At 37.3% G+C, this 20,763-nt stretch overlaps 1 protein-coding gene and 1 pseudogene across 4 annotated transcripts in view; both read right to left on the reverse strand.

Annotated features, from left to right (window-relative positions):
* The window catches only part of KIAA1328 (KIAA1328 ortholog), a 554,082-nt gene that overhangs the window by 139,036 nt on the left and 394,283 nt on the right, over positions 1-20,763 (reverse strand). The gene's annotated exons all lie outside the window — the stretch shown is intronic.
* LOC141500562 (elongation factor 1-alpha 1 pseudogene) lies at positions 18,676-20,491 on the reverse strand (annotated as a pseudogene).

A 20,763-nucleotide genomic window follows, 5' to 3' on the forward strand; every position in this document is an offset into this window, starting at 1 on the left:
TTATAGATATATAGATAGATGGATGGATGATAGAAAGAGAGAGATACATACACACAGAGAAGAATTAATTTTGAGAAGAGAAAGGACAGGAAGTGGAATCTGAGTGAACATTTAAAAGAAAAGCAAGATTCTGAAATTTAAGAACAAAGAGGGAACACATGGTAGGGATGAGGGACAAGTTTTATACGTACATTAATTTATCAGATTAATAAAGGATATGATGTGGTAACTCAGAGTTACTTTAACTTTTTTAAAGTAATTTAGACTATTTTGAAAAAGTGGGTATTAATCGTTCAAGTTTCTTCTTTTGCTCATTTATGACTGGGGAATGTGTTTTATTCTTATATATTTGACTTTCTTCTATATGTAAATTGGAAATGAGAGCATTAATTGAGAAATTTCCTACAAAAGTTTTTTCCTGATTTTTTTATTTTAGCCTTTTTTTGTTTAAAAACTTTTAAATTTTATGTTATAAAATTATTTATTTTACCTTCCATAATGCTTTTTATTTCATTTGGTCATAAACACTTGCCCTCTCCATAGATCTGACATAATTTCTTCCATGCCCCTCTAATTTGAAATATGGGAATATAATAATGCTCTATGCTTATTTTCTGTCAGGTTACTTTCTAATTTTCCCAGATTTTGGCTGAATAATAAGTTCTTTCTTCAATAGGTGAGTTTATCTGAGTTTATCAAATATTAGATTAGATATACAATATATAGGAGTAAAAGATAACATAATTTTCAAATGATCAACTTTTCTATTTCTTTTATGCAATACCTAAATTGTTTTGATAATTGTGAATTTTTAGTACAATTTGAGATCTGATAGTGGTAGACCCTATTCTCTCCCTAATTTTCTACTTTTTTCTTCTCATTGATTTCCTTGACATTCTTGATATTTTGTGAGTAAATAAATTATTATTCTTCTAGTTCTGAAAAGGAATCTTTATTTTTGGTTTGATTGGCATGGCATAGAATACTAAATTGATTTAAGGAATATCATCTTTATTATCTTGGCTCAAACTATCCATGAGAAAAATGATATTTGTCCAATTATTTAGATTTATCTTTACTAGTAGTAAAAAATATTTTGTAATGTGTTCATATAACTCTTGTGTGTATCTTGGCAGGTAGCCTTCCAAGTATTTTACACTATCTGTATTGCTGATGATTTGTGTGGGTTTCTTTTATATCTAGAAACTTTAATGAAGTAGTTAATTATTTCAATTAGTTTTCTTATTTGACTCTTCAGAGCTCTCTAAACAAAGTATCATTAAATGTGCAAAGTTTTTTTGGGGGGGAGTTTGCTTCTCCTTGCTTTTGTGGATTTTACGAACCTCAATTTATTTTTCTTACCTTATTGCTAAAGCTAGCAGTTCTAGCTCAATATAGTAATATAGGAGCATCCTTGCTCCTTCCAACTAAGATGGCAGAGAGAAGACAGGCACTGTGTTAAGTGCTCCTGGTATTCTCTCAAAAATAACATGAAAGAAACCTCTTAACAGAAACTTGATCAACAAAACCCTGAAAAAGAAGCTAGGAGAAGAACACCTACCAACAAAGTCTGTCTCAGGGGACCATGGGTGAACTGGGAGCAGAGGCCAGAGGGTGGGTACAGGGACTGCAGCTGAGGGAAGCCAGAGAACCAGCCTCAGCCACATAGCCTCAACCAACTTTAGCTGCTCAGTCTTTGGCCTGGGGGAGGGGAGGTCTGCAGGCCTTTAAATTATGTAGCTGGGTGCCAGACCTGAGCTCCATACTTTTAGGGAAGCATTCTTGCAGGAACAAACAGTAGCCAGCCCCTCACCCCACCCATTCAGGCTCAGGTGTGGTCTACAGAAACTGGTTTCTTCCCCTAGGACCCAGTACATTGTTCAAGGTCAACTCAAACCTGCTGCCCCTCCTCACTCCCTCCAGGATTGGGAGAGGGCTTCAATCACTTCAGAGAAAGCAACCAGCACTCCCTACTGGCCAGCCCTTGGAATTACTCAGCCAAGTAAACAAAGCCTCTAGGGTTTTCAAAAGCAAACCTCTGAGAGTCAGCCCCTCCCCAAATACAAGATCCTAGAAAAGTGAAGAAAAGCCATCAAAAGGGGGGGCCCATGGAGAAATACAGCTTCTAAACCAGAGAGATCTAGCACTTCTGAGGAGAATATGAATTGGTCTCCAGCCCAGAAAGACTTCATTGAAGAAATCAGGAATGATATTGATAAAAATCAATAGTAAAAATTGGGAAAAGAAACTCAAGAGAAAATTAACACATTGCAAGAGAAAATTAATGTCTTGTAACAAGAAAACAAATCCTTGGAAAATACAATTGGACAAATACAAAAAGAAAATAATCTCTCAAAACTACACATGGGCAAATGGAAAATTACTTCAAAAACAGAATTGATCAATTGCAAAAGGAGTTGCAAAATGTAAATGAAGAAAATTCTTATATAAAAAAAGAGAATAGAGTCTGTGGAAACTAATGACTTCATGAGACAACAAGATTATATTAAAAAAAAAACCCAAAAGGGGATGGCTAGGTGACTTAGTGGATAGAGCACTGGCCCTGGAGTCAGGAGTACCTGAGTTCAAATCTGGCCTCAGACACTTAATAATTACCTAGTTGTGTGGCCTTGGGCAAGCCATTTAACCCTATTGCCTTGCAAAAACCTAAAAGGAAAAAAAAGAAAGAAAGAAAAGAACTAAAAAAATCCAAAAGATTGAAAAAATAGAAGAAAATGTAAAATACCTCATCAGCAAAACCACTTACCTCGAGAACCAATCGAGAAAGGACAACCTGAGAGTTATAGGACTTCCTGAAAACATTGAAGAAAAAAAAAGCCTGGACTTAATGTTACAGGACAAGGAACCAGAGGGCAAAATAGTTACTGAAAGAATACATTGATCCCATCCAGAAAGCGATCCCAAAATGAAAATACCAAGGAATGTTGTGGTCAAATTCCAGAACTATCAGATAAAAGAGAAAATCCTGCAAGCAGACAGAAAGAAACAATTTAAATACAAAGGAGCAACACTAAGGATTATGCAGGACCTGGCAGCATCAACATTAAGGGATCGAAGCTGCCTGGAATGATATTCCAAAGAGCAAGGGACCTATGAATGCAGCCAAGAATCCACTATCCAGCAAGGATGAGCCTTCTCTTCTAGGGGAAAAGATGGACATTTAACGAAATGGAACAATTCCAAAATTTCCTGATGAAAAGACCAGAGCTAAATAGAAAATTTGGAAATTAAACAGGAGGCTCAAGAGACACATGATAAGGTTTAAAAAAAGGGTCAAGGAAAAAGAAGCCTACTATCTAATAAGATGAAACTGGCTATATACCTAGCTGGGAGAAAGACTCTAATAATCTCAAGAATCATAACTCTATTAGAGAGAATATACTTAGCCAGAAGTGATGGACACTAGTGACTTTTCTGTGACTCAGATAGAATGATTTAAGAACAATACCTTCTTAAAAGGGGGGGACAGTAAGGACATGGGAGAATGGAGGAGATTGAATGGGGGTAAATCACATTACGTTAAGAGGTACAAAAGACCTATTGTAGTAGAACGGAAGAAAGGAGGTTAGAACCACCTGAATCTTCTTCTCATCAGACTTGGCTTAAAGTTAACTTACACACACTCAGTTAAGTTAAGAAACTTATCTTACCTTTCAAGTATCAAAAGGGGAAAGGGGAGGGGGAGATGAGAAGGAAAGAAAAAGGGGAACTAACAAAAGGAAGGGAAGGAGCCATATCCTAGGGCATAAAAACCTAATGAGCAATTGCAGAAAGGCAGAAATAGGAAATACATATTTCTCAGATCATAATGCAATAAAAATCATATGCAATATTGAGCCAGGGAGATAAAGACCCAGAACTAACTGGAAACTAAATAACCTCATTTTAAAGAATGAGTGGATCAAACAACAAATTATAGAAAGAATTAATTATTTCATACTAGATAATGACAATAATGAAACAACATACCAAAACCTATGGGATACACTCAAGGTGGCAATCAGGGGATATAGTATATCTTTAAATGCTTACCTGAATAAATTAGAGAAATAGGAAATCAATGAACTAAATATACAACTAAAAAAAATCAGAGAAAGAACAAATCAAAACCCCTCCAATTAAATACCAAATTAGAAATTCTAAAAATTAGAGGAGAAATTAATAAAATCAAAAGCAAGAAAACTATTGGACTGATAAATAAAACCAAGAGTTGGTCTTATGCAAAAAACAATAAAATTGATAAACCTTTGGTCAATTTGATTAAAAAAAGAAAAACCAAATTTCTAGTATCATAAATGAAAAAAGGTGAACTCACAACCAATGAGGAAGAAATTAAAGTAATAATTCAGAATTATTTTGCCCAACTCTATGCCAATAAATTTGACAATCTAAGTGAAATGGATGAATACTTACAAAAATATAAGTTGCCTAGATTAAATGAAGAGGAAATTAAAAACCTAAATAATCCTATCTCAGAAAAAGAAATTCAACAAGCCATTACTGGACTCCCTAAGAAAAAATCTCCAGGACCTGATGGATTCACAAGTGAACTCTATCAAACTTAAGGAAAAACTGGTTCCAATTCTATATAATAAACTATTTGGAAAAATAGGTGAAGACAGAACTCTGCCTAACTCTTTCTATGACACCCATATGGTGCTGATACCTAAACCAGGAAGAGTTAAAACAGAGAAAGAAAATTATAGACGTATCTCCCTGATGAATTTAGATGCAAAAATATTAAATAAAATCTTAGCAAAACTACTACAACAAATTATCACTAGGATAATACATTATGACCCAGTAGGATTTATCCCAGGAATACAGGGTTGGTTCAATATTAGAAAAACTGTTAATATAATTAATTATATCAATAACAAACCTATCAGAAATCATATGATTATATCAACAGATGCTAAAAAAGCTTTTGACAAAACACAGCACCCATTCCTACTAAAAACACTAGAGAGTATAGGAATAAATGGATTGTTCCTTAGAATGATAAACAGTATCTATATGAAACCATCAACAAGCATTATATGTAATGGGGATAGGCTAGAGGCATTCCCAATAAGATCAGGGGTGAAACAAGGATGCCCACTATCACTACTACTCTTCAATATCATATTAGAAATGTTAGCTTCAGCAATAAGAGAAGAAAAGTAATCAAAGGAATTAGAATAGGGAAGGAAGAGACAAAACTCTCACTCTTTGCAGATTATATGATGGTATACCTAGAGAATACAAAAAAAATCATCTAAAAAACTACTGGAAACAATAAGCAACTTTAGCAAAGTCACAGGATGTAAAATAAACCCTCATAAGTCCTCAACCTTTCTATATATGACCAGTAAGATACAGCACGAAGAACGAGAAAGATAAATCCCCATTCAAAATAACCTCAGACAATATAAAATACTTGGGAGTCTATTTGCCAAGGCAGACTCAGAATCTTTTTGAAAACAGTTACAAAACACTTCTCACACAAATAAAATCAGATTTCAAAAACTGGGCAAACATCAATTGCTCATGGATAGGTCAAGCTAATATAATAAAAATGGCAATTCTACCAAAACTAAGTAACCTGTTTAGTGCACTATCAATCAAAATTCCAAAAAGTTACTTTAGTGAGTTAGAAAAGTTGATAAGTAAATTCATATGGAGAAATAAAAAGTCAAGAATTTCCAGGGATTCAATGAAAAAAAAAGTGCAAAAGAAAGTGGCTTAGCCTTACCAAATCTAAAATTATGCTATAAAGCATCAGTCATCAAAACTGTTATTGGCTAAGAAATAGAGTAGTGGACCAGTGGAATAGACTAGGTGCAATAGCAGGGAATGATTATAGTAATCTGCTGTTTGATAAACCAAAAGAGTCCAGCTATTGGGATAAAAACTCTCTCTGATAAAAACTGTTGGGAAAATTGGAAGTTAGTATGGAAGCAACTTGGACTAAACCAACACCTCATACCCTATATCAAGATAAGATCAAAATGAATACAGGATCTAGACATAAGAAAACAATATTATAAGCAAACTAGAAGATCAAGGAGTAGTTTGCCTGTCAGATCTATGGAAAGGGAAGCAGTTTATTACCAAGGAAGAGATGGAGAACATCATAAACAAACTAGATAATTTTGATTATATTAAATGAAAAAGCTTTTGCACAGACAAAACCACTGTAACCAAGATCAAAATAAATGTAGTAAATTGGGAAACAATTTTTCTGACTAGCGTTTCTGACAAAGGACTCATCTCTAAAATACAGTCAAATTTTTTTTAAAAAAAAGATAAGCCATTCCCCAATAGACAAATAGTCAAAAGATATGCAAAGGCAGTTTACAGATGAGGAAAACAAAGCAATCCACAATCATATGAAAAATAGCTCTAAACCACTAATTAGGGAACTGCAAATTAAAACATCTCTGAGGTACCACTTCACACCCCTCAGACTAGCCGATATGACCAGAAAGGACAATGATCAATTTTGAAAGGGATGTGGGAAATCCGGGATACTAACACATTGTTGGTAGAGCTGTAAACTCATTCAACCTTTCTGGAGAGCCATTTGGAATTACACCCAAAGGGCAATAAAAATGTACATACCCTTTGATCCAGCAATACCACTACTGGATCTATACCCTGAAGAGATTATGAAAAAATATAAAAACATCACCTGTACAAAAATGTTGGCAGTAGTTCTGTTTGTGGTAGAAAAGAAATGGAAACTGAGGGAATGCCCATCAATTTGGGAATGGCTTAACAAACTGTGGTGTATATTATGTATGTGTGATGGAACACTATTGTTCTATTAGAAGCCAGGAGGGATGGGAATTCTGGGAAGCTTGGAAGGATTGGCATGAACTGATGCTGAGTGAGATGAGCAGAACCAGAAGAACATTGTATACCCTAACATGGGAGTTATGATCAACCTTAATAAACTTGCTCATACCAACAGGGCAATAATCAGGCACAATTTTGGGGTATCTGCAACAGAGAGTGCCATCTATATCCTGAGAAAGAATTGTAGAGTTTGAACAAAGACCAAGGACTATTACCTTTTAAAAAAAAAACCAATATCTTATTATGCAATTTTGCTATCTTTTATACTTTATTTTTTTCCTTAAGGACATGATTTCTCTCTCATCACATTCAACTTAGATCATTGTATACCATGGAAACAATGTAAAGACTAACAGACTGCCTTCTGTGAGGGATGGGGGAGGCTAGCAAGATTAGGGGGAAAATTATAAAACTCAAAGTAAATAAAATCTTTCTAAAGTTAAAAAAAAGCATACTTGCTTTACCCAAATTTTACTGGAAAAGTCTTAAAAGATAAGCTCATGGCTTAAGATAGATGTGAGAACATATTAAGGAAAGTTCTATTCCCATGTTTTCTCATTTTTAAAAATAGGACTGTGAATATTTTGTCAAAATTGTTTATAGTTCTATCATTATAATCATTATTTTTGCTAATTTTGTTAGTAATAAAGTCAATTATGTTTATACAGCCAATATTGAATTAGCATGACAGCCCTGTTATAAATTCATTCTAGTTATAATGATAGTAATTTTTAGTGATTGATATTTTTGTGATATTGATCAAGCAATAGACACTTATTAAGCACTTTATTATGTGCCAGACACTGTGGAATATATAAAGAGGAAAAAGATAATCCCTGACCTCAAGGAATTTTACATTCTTTTTTATTAGGTTTTTTTGGGCAAGGCATTGGGGTTAAATGACTTGCCCAAGGTCACACAGCTAGGCAATTATTAAGTGTCTGAATCTGGATTTGAACTCAGATCCTCCTGGCTCCAGGATCAGTGCTCTATTTACTGTGCCCCCTAGCTGCCCCAGGAGTTTACATTCTAATGAGGGAGATAACATATAAACATCACCCACAGATGTATCACCTCCATATTCAAGAATTTTAAAATGCCTTTATCTGACAATAAAAGCATTAGCTTTTTACCTCTCCATTTGCTCTCTCTCTCTCTCTCTTAGGTTTTTTTTAAGTGACTTGCCCAAGGCTACACAGCTAGGTAATTATTAAGTGTCTGAGACCGGATTTGAACTCAGGTACTCCTGACTCCAGGGCTGGTGCTCTATCCACTGCGCCACCTAGCCACCCCTCCATCTGCCTTCTCTTACAAGACCCTATTCTTAATTTATACCATGAACCTCTCAATTTACTCCTATGACCTCTCAATTTTCTCCTAGGTCATCTTCCCTGAATTAGCAACTCTTCTCTTTGCCTCACTTTAATTCTTTGGTGAACCAATTCAACTCTACACTGTGCCCCCTCATGAATCCCTTGAATCTCTTGAAGCCCATTGTGGATTACATTCACTCATGCCTCAGCCTTGGGTCACTTACATCATTTCCCTTTTTACTCCAAGACATTTGCTGTCCAAAAAGGGTGGAGAAAATCAGGCAATTTTTCTGACTGGGTCCAGTACAAATTTATGTTAAACATCCTCAACTAGGCCCTCTCTACTATACTTGCCTTAACAACTCCCCCCACGACCTCCCTCTTCTCTCATCTTCTATCACTAAGAGGACTTCTGCCATTTTTTTCTTCCTTCATCCCAGTCTCACATATTGAATATATTCCTTACCAAGGTTAACACCCTCTACTTGTTAAATCTATCCCAATCAATCCCATCTTCTCTAATTGACTGCCTACTCTGACATCCTAACCTGCACTTATTTTAAATCTCATCCTGTCTATTGGTTCATTACCTACTGTCTGCAAATATGGCCACAACCACAATATTCTGGAAGAAACCAAAAAATTCATCTATAATAGAAGTCTCTATTTTTTCTCATCTCACTCTTCTTAATCCTTTGTAATCAGGCTTTTAACCTTGTCATTCCACCAAAACTGTTCTCTCCAAAATTTCCCCTTGTCTCTTAATTGCTGTATCCAATGACCTTTCCTCAATCCTCTTTCTCTTTGATTTATGTGCAGTCTTTGGCATTATTCAACACTCTCTCCCCCCTTGATATTTTCTTCTCTCTAGGTTTTTGTAATGCAGTTCTCTCCAATTACTCTTCATTCCTCCTTTGGTGAATCCTCAGCCAGATTATGCCCTAAGAAGGGATTAGAGCTTTTGTTTTGATGGCTCTTCTCTCTCCATCCAATCTTGCTTATTCTGCTATAGGACTCATTCAGAGTTGGAGGCAAGAACAGAGTTCCTTTTCTCCTAGGAAAAGAACCATATAGTTACTGCTTGTTTTAAAACTTGTTCTTCATTCAAGATATATCTATGGATCATGATATCCCAAGCATATGAAGTCTTCCATGGGTGAATGAGTGGATGAGAATATTTCAATCTAACGGTCATGAAGGCAGCTTGAGCAAATGCATTGGAGCACTTAAGAGTTTGGCTAGACTTTGAAGACACCAAGGTCATTCACTGCATCTAGAGACACTGCTAATTATCCTGAGTCTGTCTATCCACTAGATTATGATGACTTTGGAAGAAGAGAATGAGGCCAATGACTTCATTCAACTCTGCCTCACTTAAATCCAATTTACCCATAGATCAAAAGACATCACTTATACCACTTTCCCTTTCCTATCTCAAAGTCTTGTAGTAACTGGCAAGTAACAAAGCAGCAGGTGCAGATACACTGGGAGTTATAGTCACAACCCTGCACAAAGGTGGCCTGACCAGGCCATTGGGTCCTTTCCCCAATGAAAGTGGTTGTGAGATTCAGCAGCCCCATGCATATCTGAATAACCCTTTTAAGACTGCACTGCTCACCTCCTGATGTGGACTAGGAAGGGACTAGAAAAGGTCCCCTAAATATTACCTGCTTATCTAACCCTGACCTGATTACTGCGGCAGGCAGGGATCCCACCCCATGGTCAAAACACAATAAAAAATCTACAAAAACTTCTTCAAAGGAGATTCCATTAACCAATAGAGCATGGAATGTGCACTCACAACACAAGATCCAACAGACCAGAAAAGCAGTTTTGTCAAGAGATCAAATCCTAATAGCAGCTCTGAATGAAACAAGGCTGGCAAATGAAGGTCAGTTTACTGAAGTCAGATACACATTTTTCTGATGGGGTTGTAGTGAAGGGGAGTGCTGTGAAGCTGGGATAGTAGATTTAACAATCAAAACCAATCTAATCAATAAGCTTGAATGGCTATCAAGAGGAGTGAATGACAGGTTCATGACAATGAAATTGTCACTTGCAGGAAACACCATGCTACCACTATCAGTGCCCTATGCTCCCATCATGACAAATCCTGATGAAGTCAAAGAAAAAATTTTATGAAAAATTGGAGACTTATATCATCAATCTACCAAAAGAGGACAAGCTTATAATTCTGGGTGATTTAAATGCTAGAGTAGGCTTAGATTACCAGACTTGGCAGGAAGTCCTTGGGAGGAATGGAGTTGGAAACAGCAATAGCAAGGGTCTCTTACTACTACTCATCACCTTTTCTTCATTTACCTTAAAATTTTATAGATGCAGCTTCATAGAAAACATTGGCATCTAATAGAGTATATGATTGTAAGGAGAAGAGACAGACAGGATGTGAGAGAGACAAAGGCAATGCTAGACCAATTACAGAGTCATCCTCTCTAAGCTAAATATTCACATTCAACCAAAGTGGCAATCACAAGGCAAAATGACTACTAGAATTAATGTCAAGACATTGGAATGTGTCTCTGAGTAGAAACGGTTTGTTGCTAACTTGGAGGAAAAACTGAGTCATCACACAGTTGGCAACAATGGAGCAGAAACAGTAGACAGCTTTCAGAGATCTGGAATACAGTACTGCATTTGCTCATCTGGGTCAGAATACTTGCAAAACCAAGCCTGGTTTGATGAAAATGAAGCTGCTAGATGAAAAGCAAGAACTTTACAGGGTTTACCAACAGGATATCATTCATTTTTAAGAAGGCAGCATTTAATTCCATCAAAAGTAAAGTTTCAAGTAAAACTTAGAGAGATGCAGGACTTTTGGCTCAGTAAAAAGGTGGATAAAGTTCAGTCCTATGAAGATAGTAACAAACCAAAATGCTTTTATGTTGCCCTGAAGACCATTTATGGGCCAAAGATCTAAGGCACATCTCAACTACTCATTGCTGATGGATCCACATTAATTAACAATAGGGACATGATCCTAGAGAGATGGGTTGAATATTTCCATAGTGTTCTTAACAAACCATCTTCAATCAATTCAGAAGCCATTGACCTTTTACCTCAAGTTGAAGTCAATCTGTCCCTAGTTGAATGCTCTTAGACTCCTTTTATGTGGCAAAACACCTGGTACTGATTCTATTCCAGTTAAGATCTACAAGGAGGGGGTCCACCATTCATCCAAAAATTGACTGAAATTTTCCAGGTTATATGGCATGCAGAAGTTGTCCCACCAAAAATCCAAGGATGCCTCCATCGTTCATCTCCATTTAAAGGTAAAGGGAAGAAATTATCCTGTGACATCACAGTGGTACTTCTCTTTTAGTCATTGCTGATAAGATTATTGCTAGAATTCTTCTCAATAGTCTGATTCTTTACCTGGAATACTGTCATCTTCCTAAGAGCAATGTGGCTTCAGAAAGTATTCAGGAACAGTAAATATGATGCTTGCTACTTGACAATGCCAAGAACAAAACAGAGGTCTGTAAACAACATTTGTAGATCTGACCAAGGCCTTTGATATTGTCAGTCATGAAGGTTCATGGAAAATTATGTCAGAATTTGGTTGCTTGGGGAAGTTCATCAGCATTGTACATCAATTTCATGATGGCATGCATGCCCAGGTTCTGGATAGTAAATGATGCTCTTGAGAGACAGGGGAGGGTCAAGATGGTGAGTGAAGGAAGAAAATTCTGGGAGCTTTCCCCAGACCACTCCAAATACTTTTAAATAATGACACAAGCCAAATTCTAGAGTGGTGGGACACACAGAAAGACTGAGTTTAGCCCAAGACAACTTGGAAGATTTTCTGGAAGGGTCTGTTATACCTGGATTAGAAAGGGTCTCAGCACAGCCCAGGCTGGAGTAAACCAGCTCCAGTAATCTAGGAACAGCCTTTGTGTATCTAGGACTCTGGGAGCACTTGGATCCATGCCAGCAGGGGTGTTTACAGACCTCTCAGTCCAGGGATTACCAAGGACAACTTTGAAGGTCAGAGGGAAAACTCTGTCACACCAGGGTAAGGGTGGAGTTCAATTCTCAGCATAGACCCAGCCACAGGAGCCAGGAGCAGGTCTGAAGAGACCCCTGGCAGCTGCTTCCATAGCACTCAGCCCATCCACTCTCTCTGAGGCTATCTCTTTGTTATTACTGAGTCAGGACTGTTGCTTTGCCCTTAGTCAGGTCCAGGTCACAGCCTGAGCCCCAGTCTCAGTAAAGGGAGCTTTACTGACATAGTAGAGCAGTGACCCCTCCTCATAGTTCCAGGGCAGAGGGGAGTGATCACAGAGCAGAGTACTGGACAGGAGAGCAGTCAGAGCCTCTCTTAAGATGTTAAAGGAACTAAGGTCCCTGAAAACAGCTGTAGAAATCATCAGAAGCTTACTTTCCACCCTGGAAGCAGAACCCTACCTTAACAGAGAGTTAAAATCAAGTCATAGGCTTGGGAAATGAGCAAACAACAGAAGAAAAAAATATCCTACCATAGACAATTCCTTTGGTCCTATGGAGGATCGAAATTTACACTCAGAAAATAATAAGGTCAAAGCTTCTGTATCCAAAGTCTCCAAGAAAATCAGGAATTGGTCTCAGGCCATGGAAGAGCTCAAAAAGGATTTTGAAAAGCAAGTGAAGAAGGTAGAGGAAGAAAAATGAAAGCAGTGTGAGAAAATTTTGAAAACCAAATCAGCAGCTTGGTGAAGAAGATATAAAATAATACTGAAGAAAATAACATATTAAAAATCAGTTTAGGTCAAAAGGAGAAAGCAGTTCAAAAGGTCAATGAGGAGAACAATACCTTAAAAAACAGAACTGGCAGATGGAAAAGGAGATAAAAAAGCTCTCTGATGAAAATAATTCTTCCAAATGTAAAACAAAGCTAAAGGAAGCTGATGATTTTGTGAGAAATCAAGAAACAATAAAACAAAAACAAAAGAATGAAAAACTAGAAGAAAATGTGAAATATCTCATTGAAAAAGTAACTGACCTAGAAAACAAAGCCAGTAGAGAAAATTTTAAAATTATTGGGCTATTTGATAGTCATGGCCAGGAAAAGAGCCTAGACTTAGTTTTTCAAGAAATAATCCAGGAAAACTGCCCTGATAACCTAGAAGCACAGGGTAAAATAGGTATTGCAGGAATTCACCAATCACCTTCTAATAGAGATCCCAAATTGAAAACTCCCAGGAATATTATAGCAAAATTGCAGAACTTCCAAGTCAAGGAGAAAAATATTACAAGCAGCCAGAAAGAAGTAATTCAAATATCATGGTGCTACAGGTAGAATTACAGAGGATTTAGCAGTGTCTACATTAAGGGTTCATAGGACATGGGATATGATATTCTGGAAGGTAAAAGAGTTTGGATTAAAACCAAGAATCAAGTACCCAACAAAACTGAGCAATTTCTAGCAGGAGAAAAGGTGGACATTCAATGAAATAGGGGACTTTCAGACTTTCCTGATGAAATGATCAGAACATGAGGTTTGATGTGCAGAACATGAGGTTTGATTTTCAAGTACAGGACTCAGGAGAAGCATAGAGAGGGTGGAACAGGAAGGAAAAATGAAAAGGGATTTAATGATATCAAACTGCTTGTATTCCTGCATTGGAAAAGGATACTTATCACTCATATGAACCTTCTCATTTATTAGGATAGTTAGAAGGAGCATATATAGACAAGGCACAGGAGGAAGCTGAATATAAAGGCATAATATGTTATAAAGATGGAGTTAATGGGCTAAAAAAGGAATGTACTGGGAGAAAGGGGAAGGAGAAGAAGCATGGGCTAAGATATTTCCTATATAAGAGGCAAGAAAAAGCTTTCATAATGGAGTGAAAAAAGGGGGAAGGGCAGGGAGAATGAGTGAGCCTTCACTCTCCTTGGAGGTGGCTCAGAGACAAAAAACATACACATTTTGTCTTATCTCATCTTACCAGAGAGGAAAGGAATGAGAGAAAGAGTACAGAGAGGGGGAAGTGAGGATGTAGGAGATAGGAGAGAGAGTAGTCATATATAACACTTTTGAGGAGTGATAGGGTGAAACGAGAGAGAGAGAGAGAGAATGGAATAAATGGGGGTTGGGAGGGAAACAGGATGGAGGGAATCACAGATAGCAATAGCAACTGTGGGAAAAAATATTGAAGCAATTTCTTTGATGGACTTATGATAAAGAATGCTATCCATCCAAAACACAGAGCTGAAGGTATCTGAAAACAGATTGAAGCACACTTTATTTTTCTTGTGGTTTTTAGTAATGTGAGAAAAAAAAAAGAAAAAAGATTTCCCATTCACCAATGGAGTGAAACAAGGATGTATTCTTGCTCCCATGTTTGCATGATGTTTTCAACCATGTTATCAAATACCTTCAACTACCAACTGATGGTAATTCTTCAACTTGCAAAGGCAACAAGCCAGGACAAACTGGAGGAAGTGTTGGTGCATGATCTTCTGCTTGCAGATTGTGCACTCAATGCAGTCTCTGAAGTTGACATACATCAAAGTATGGATTGATTTTCTGCTGCTCGTGCTAATTTTGGCCTAACAGTTAACACTAAGAAAACACAGGTGCTCTATCAGCCAGTACCACATCATCCATGTGCAGAACCATCAATTACAGCAAATGGAGAAGTTTTGAGTACTGTGGACAAATTCACTTACCCTGGAAATGTCCTTTTCCAAGGAAGTACACATTAACAGGGAATTTCACACACACACACACACACACACACACACACACACACACACACACACAATGCCAGAGCTAGCTCAGTATTTGGGAGGCTCCAAAAAAAATTTGGGGAGAGAAAAGGTATTAGACTAACTACCAAGCTGAAGGTCTACAGAGCCTTTGTGTTGACCTCATTACTATATGCCTGGAAAACTACCAGCACTATGTCAGGAAATTGAATTGCTTCCATCTAAATTGTCTTAGGAAAATTCTGATGATTACCAAACAGGAGAAGATACTAGACACTTGAGCTAAATTAGTTTTCCAACATTACTACAGAGAATGCAATCACAATGTACTGGGCACATTATTTGAATGCCATAAATACACTTGCCAAAAACAACTATTTTAGGTAGACCACACAGAGGGCAACCACTCATAAGGGAATGAGAAGAAACGATACCAGGATACCCTGAAGGACTCATTGAAGAACTTTAGAATTGTCTGTACAGCTTCGGAAACACTGGCACAGGACCACTGAGCATGGTGTGCTCTTATCAGTGAGGATATTGTGCTCTGTGAGGAAGGCAAAATTGAAGCAGCTGAAAGGAAATATGACATACATAAGTTCAGAGTACCCCCTCCCAGGTATTCACATGGACTATTTGTGCTCATATTGGTCTGATCAGCCACAGTCAGACATAATGTAATGTGTCTCAAACATAGTCATGTCATTTTGGTCTTTTTTGATAAAAAAGGACAAGAACCAAGCATAGATCATGTCCACAAGTATTTGTCTCTACCACTGCAAGATGCTAAGCCCTCCTCAATCATCCTAGACCTATGACCTGGAATTAAGTACATGGTCATAGAGCTGTGACTGTATCTTGCATTTGTTTAGGGATGCTCTGAAACCTCTTTCTGCCCTAGTGCTTCCTCTGCCCCAGTGTGAAGTCTTTTTAGTTCCCGAGTCTGGAATGAATACTCTCTAGAAATGCCGCTGGGGGCAGCTAGGTGGCACAGTGGATAGAACACCAGCCCTGGAGTCAGGAGTACCTGCGTTCAAATCTGGCCTCAGACACTTCATAATTACCTAGTTGTAACCATTTGGATCTTATCTTGGTAAAGGGTATGAGGTGTTGGTCTAATCTAAGTTTCTTCCATACTAACTTCCAATTATCCCAGCAATTTTTATCAGAGGGAGTTTTTATCCCAATGGCCGGACTCTTTGGGTTTATCAAACAGCAGATTACTATAATCATCTCCCGCTTTTACACCTACTCTATTCCACTGGTCCAGCACTCTATTTCTTAGCCAATACCAAACAGTTTTGATGAATTGACTTTTTATTTCTCCATATGAATTTACTTACAATTTTTTCTAACACGTTAAAGTAATTTTTTTGGAATTTTGATTGGTAGGGCACTAAACAGATAGTTTAGTTTTGGTAGAATTGTCATTTTTATTATATTAGCTCTACATATCCATGAGCAGTTGATATTTGCCCAGTTATTTTAAATCTGATTTCATTTGTGTGAGAAGTGTTTTATAATTGTTTTCAAAAAGATTCTGAGTCTGCCTTGTCAAATAGATTGTCAAATATTTTATATTGTCTGAGGTTACTTTGAATGGGATTTCTCTTTCTAGCTCTTCCTGCTGTTTCTTTCTAGACATACATAGAAAAGTTGAGGATTTATGAGGGCTTATTTTATAACCTGCAACTTTGCTAAAATTGCTAATTGTTTCCAATAGTTTTTTGGATGATTTCTTGGGATTCTCTCACTCTTTGTCATCTGCAAAGAGTGAGAGTTTTGTCTCTTCCTTCCCAATTCTAATTCCTTCAATTTCTTTTTCTTCTCTAATTGCTGAAGCTAACATTTCTAATACAATATTGAATAGAAATGGTGATAATGGGCACCCTTGTTTCACCCCTGATCTTATTGGGAATGCTGCTAGCTTCTCCCCATTGAATATAATGCTTGTTGATGGTTTCAGATACATACTGCTAATCATTTTAAGAAACAGTCCATTTATTCCTACACTCTCTAGTGTTTTTAATAGGAATGGATGCTGTATTTTGCCAAAAAAATTTTTCAGCATCTATTGATATGATAATATGATTTCTGATAGGTTTGTTGTTGATATAATTGAGTATACTAACAGTTTTCCTAATATTGAACCAACCCTGCATTCCTGGAATAAATCCTACTTGATCATAATGTATTATCCTAGTGATGACTTGTTGTAATCATTTTGCTAAGATTTTATTTAGGATTTTTGCATCTATATTCATCAGGGAAATAGGTCTATAATTTTCTTTCTCTGTTTTAACTCTTCCTGGTTTAGGTAACAATACCATATTGGTTTCATAGAAAAAGTTAGGCAGAGTTCCATCTTTCCCTATTTTTCCAAAGAGTTTATATAGGTTTGGAACCAATTGTTCCTTAAAAGTTTGGTAGAATTCACTTATGAATCCATCAGGCCCTGGAGATTTTTTTTTAGGGAGTTCAATAATGGCTTGTTGAATTTCTTTTTCTGAGATAGGGTTGTTTAGGTACTTAATCTCTTCTTCAATTAACCCGGGCAACTTATATTTTTGTAAATATTCATCCATTTCACTTAGATTATCAAATTTATTGGCATAGAGTTGGGCAAAATAATTTTGAATTATTACTTTAATTTCCTCCTCATTGGTGGTGAGTTTACCTTTTTCATTTATGATACTAGCAATTTGGTTTTCTTCTTTCTTTTTTTAATCAAATTGACCAGAGGTTTATCAATTTTGTTGGTTTTGTCATAATACCAACTTTTGGTTTTATTTGTTAATTCAATAGTTTTTTTGCTTTTGATTTTATTAATTTCTCTAATTTTTAGAATTTCTAATTTGGTATTTGATTGGGGATTTTTGATTTGTTCTTTCTCTAATTTTTTTAGTTGCATGTTTAGTTCATTGATTTCCTCTTTCTCTGATTTATTCATGTAAGCATTTAGAGCTATAATATATCCCCTGAGAGTCACTTTGAATGAATCCCATAGGTTTTGGTATGTTGTTTCATTATTATCATTATCTAGGATAAAATGGTTAATTCTTTTTATAATTTGTTTTTTGGTCCACTCATTTTTTAAAATGAGATTATTCAGTTTCCAATTTGTTCTAGATCTATATCTCCTTGGCCCAGTATTGCATATGACTTTTATTGCACTGTGATCTGAGAAAGATGTATTCACTGCTTTTCTGCAGTTGATCATTAGGGTTTTAAGCCCTAGTACATGGTCTATTTTTGTATAAGTTCCATGTACTGCAGAGAAAAAGGTATATTCCTTTCTATCCCCACTCAGTTTCCTCCATAAGTCTACCATATCTAATTTTTCTAACAATCTATTTGCCTCCTTAACTTCTTTCTTGTTTATTTTATGATTCAATTTATCTAGATCTGATAGCAGGAGGTTGAGGTCTCCCATTAGTAGGGTTTTGCTGTCTATGTCTTCCTGTAGTTCTTTCAGCTTCTCCTCTAAGAATTTGGGTGCTGTCCCACTGGGTGCATATATATTCAATATTGAAATGACTTCATTGTCTATGGTACCTTTTAGGAGGATAAAGTTTCCTTCCTTATCTCTTTTAACGCTATCTATTTTTGCTGCTGCTTTGTCTGAGATGAGGATTGCTACCCCTGCTTTTTTTATTTCAGCCGAAGCAAAATATATTTTGTTCCAACCTTTTGCCTTTACTCTATATGTATCTCTCTGCTTCAGATGAGTTTCTTGTAAGCAGCATATTGTAGGATTCTCATTTTTAATCCACTGTGCTATTTGTTTACGTTTTTTTTTCGCATTAAACTGTTTTAATGGTCTCAAAATTCTGTGACAGATTTTTGGTCAAGTTGCTTCTATTTAAAAATTACTGATTTTAAAACTAATAACTTAAAACTGCCACGAAACAAATGGTCCACAAAAACATTCCTTTCCTCCTGAAGCTTTTATGATGCATTGTAATCATTAACCAGTCTTTTACTATTAAACTTAAATGGCCAATTGAGACAAACAGTTCTGAGACCATTCTTCCACCACTGATTAAGACTGGGGTGGCAGGTGTTGTGCAGAATATTCATTTAGCCTTCTGGGCCTTCTGGGCAGATTTTGTGACCTTGCCAGCTCCAGCAGCCTTCTTGTCAACTGCCTTGATGACACCAACTATAACAGTCTGCCTCATATCGCGGACAGCAAAACAACCCAGAGGAGGATAATCAGAGAAGCTCTCCACACACATGGGCTTGCCTGGAACCATGTCACGATGGCAGCATCACCAGATTTCAGGAATTTAGGGCCATCTTCCAGCTTCTTACCAGAACGATGATCAATCTTCTCCTTCAGCTCAGCAAACTTGCAAGCAATGTGAGCAGTGTGACAATCCAGAACAGGTGTATAGCCAGCACTGATTTGGCCTGGATGGTTCAGGATAATGACCTGTGCAGTGAAGCCAGCTGCTTCCATTGGTGGATCATTCTTGCTATCATCAGCCACATTACCACGGTGTACATCTTTGACAGACACGTTCTTGACATTGAAACCAACGTTATCCCCAGGCAGAGCTTCACTCAAAGCTTCATGGTGCATTTCAATAGACTTTACTTCAGTTGTAACATTGACTGGGACAAAAGTGACCACCATTCCTGGTTTTAGAACACCAGTTTCCACTCTGCCAACAGGTACAGTACCAATACCGCCAATCTTGTAGACATCTTGGAGGGGTAGATGGAGGGGCTTGTCAGTTGGGCAAGTTGGAGGCAGGATGCAATCCAAGGCTTCGAGCAGTGTGGTTCCATTACCATTACCATCCTTATGAGTGACTTTCCATCCCTTTAACCAAGGCATATTAGAGCTTGGCTCCAGCATGTTGTCACCGTTCCAACCTGAAATTGGCACAAAGGCTACTGTGTCAGGGTTGTAGCCAATTTTCTTAATGTAGGTGCTGACTTCCTTGACAATTTCCTCATATCTCTTCTGGCTGTAAGGGGGCTCAGTGGAATCCATTTTGTTTACACCAACAATCAATTGTTTTATACCTAGTGTGTAGGCCAGAAGGGCATGCTCATGGGTCTGCCAATTCACCAACACCAGCAGCAACAATCAGGATGGCACAGTCGGCCTGAGATGTGCCTGTAATCATGTTCTTGATAAAGTCTCTGTGTCCTGGAGCATCGATAATGGTCACGTAATACTTGCTGGTCTCAAATTTCCACAGGGAGATATCAATAATGATACCATGCTTATGTTCAGCCTTCAGTTTATCTAAGACCCAGGCATATTTGAAGGAGCCCTTTCCCATCTCAGCAGCCTCCTTCTTGAACTTCTCAATGGTTCTTTTATCTATTCCACCACATTTGTAGATGAGGTGGCCAGTCGTAGTGGACTTGCCAGAGTCTACGTGTCCAATGACGACAATGTTAATGTGAGTCTTTTCCTTGCCCATTTTTGTGGAGGTTTAGCAATGGTTTTCACAACACCTGCTGTGTTCTGGCGGCAAACCCATTGCGAAAAAGCTGTTTACGTTTTAAGGGAGAGTTCATCCCATTCACATTCAAGGTTATGATTACTAATTCTTTATTACCCTCCGTGCTATCTTCCCTCTGTTTGTATTTTTCCCCTCCCCCCTTTATCCATATTCCCCAGTATTTTGTTTCTGAATACCACCCCCTTCAGTGTGTTTGCCCTCCTATATCACACTCTCCCCTTTCTTTCCCCTTTCCCTTTTTCCCTTTTCCCTTCCCTTCCTTTTGTTATTTCCCCTTTTTCCCCCTTCCCTTTCTCCTTCCCCCCTCCCCTTTTCCCCTTTTAATACTTGAAAGGTTAGATGCTTTATAAGTTAGATGTTTTATAGGTTGACTTTAAGCCAAGTCTGATGAGAAG

This window comes from Macrotis lagotis, chromosome X (assembly GCF_037893015.1).
Source record: "Macrotis lagotis isolate mMagLag1 chromosome X, bilby.v1.9.chrom.fasta, whole genome shotgun sequence".
In the NCBI taxonomy this organism is placed as follows: Eukaryota; Metazoa; Chordata; class Mammalia; order Peramelemorphia; family Peramelidae; genus Macrotis; species Macrotis lagotis.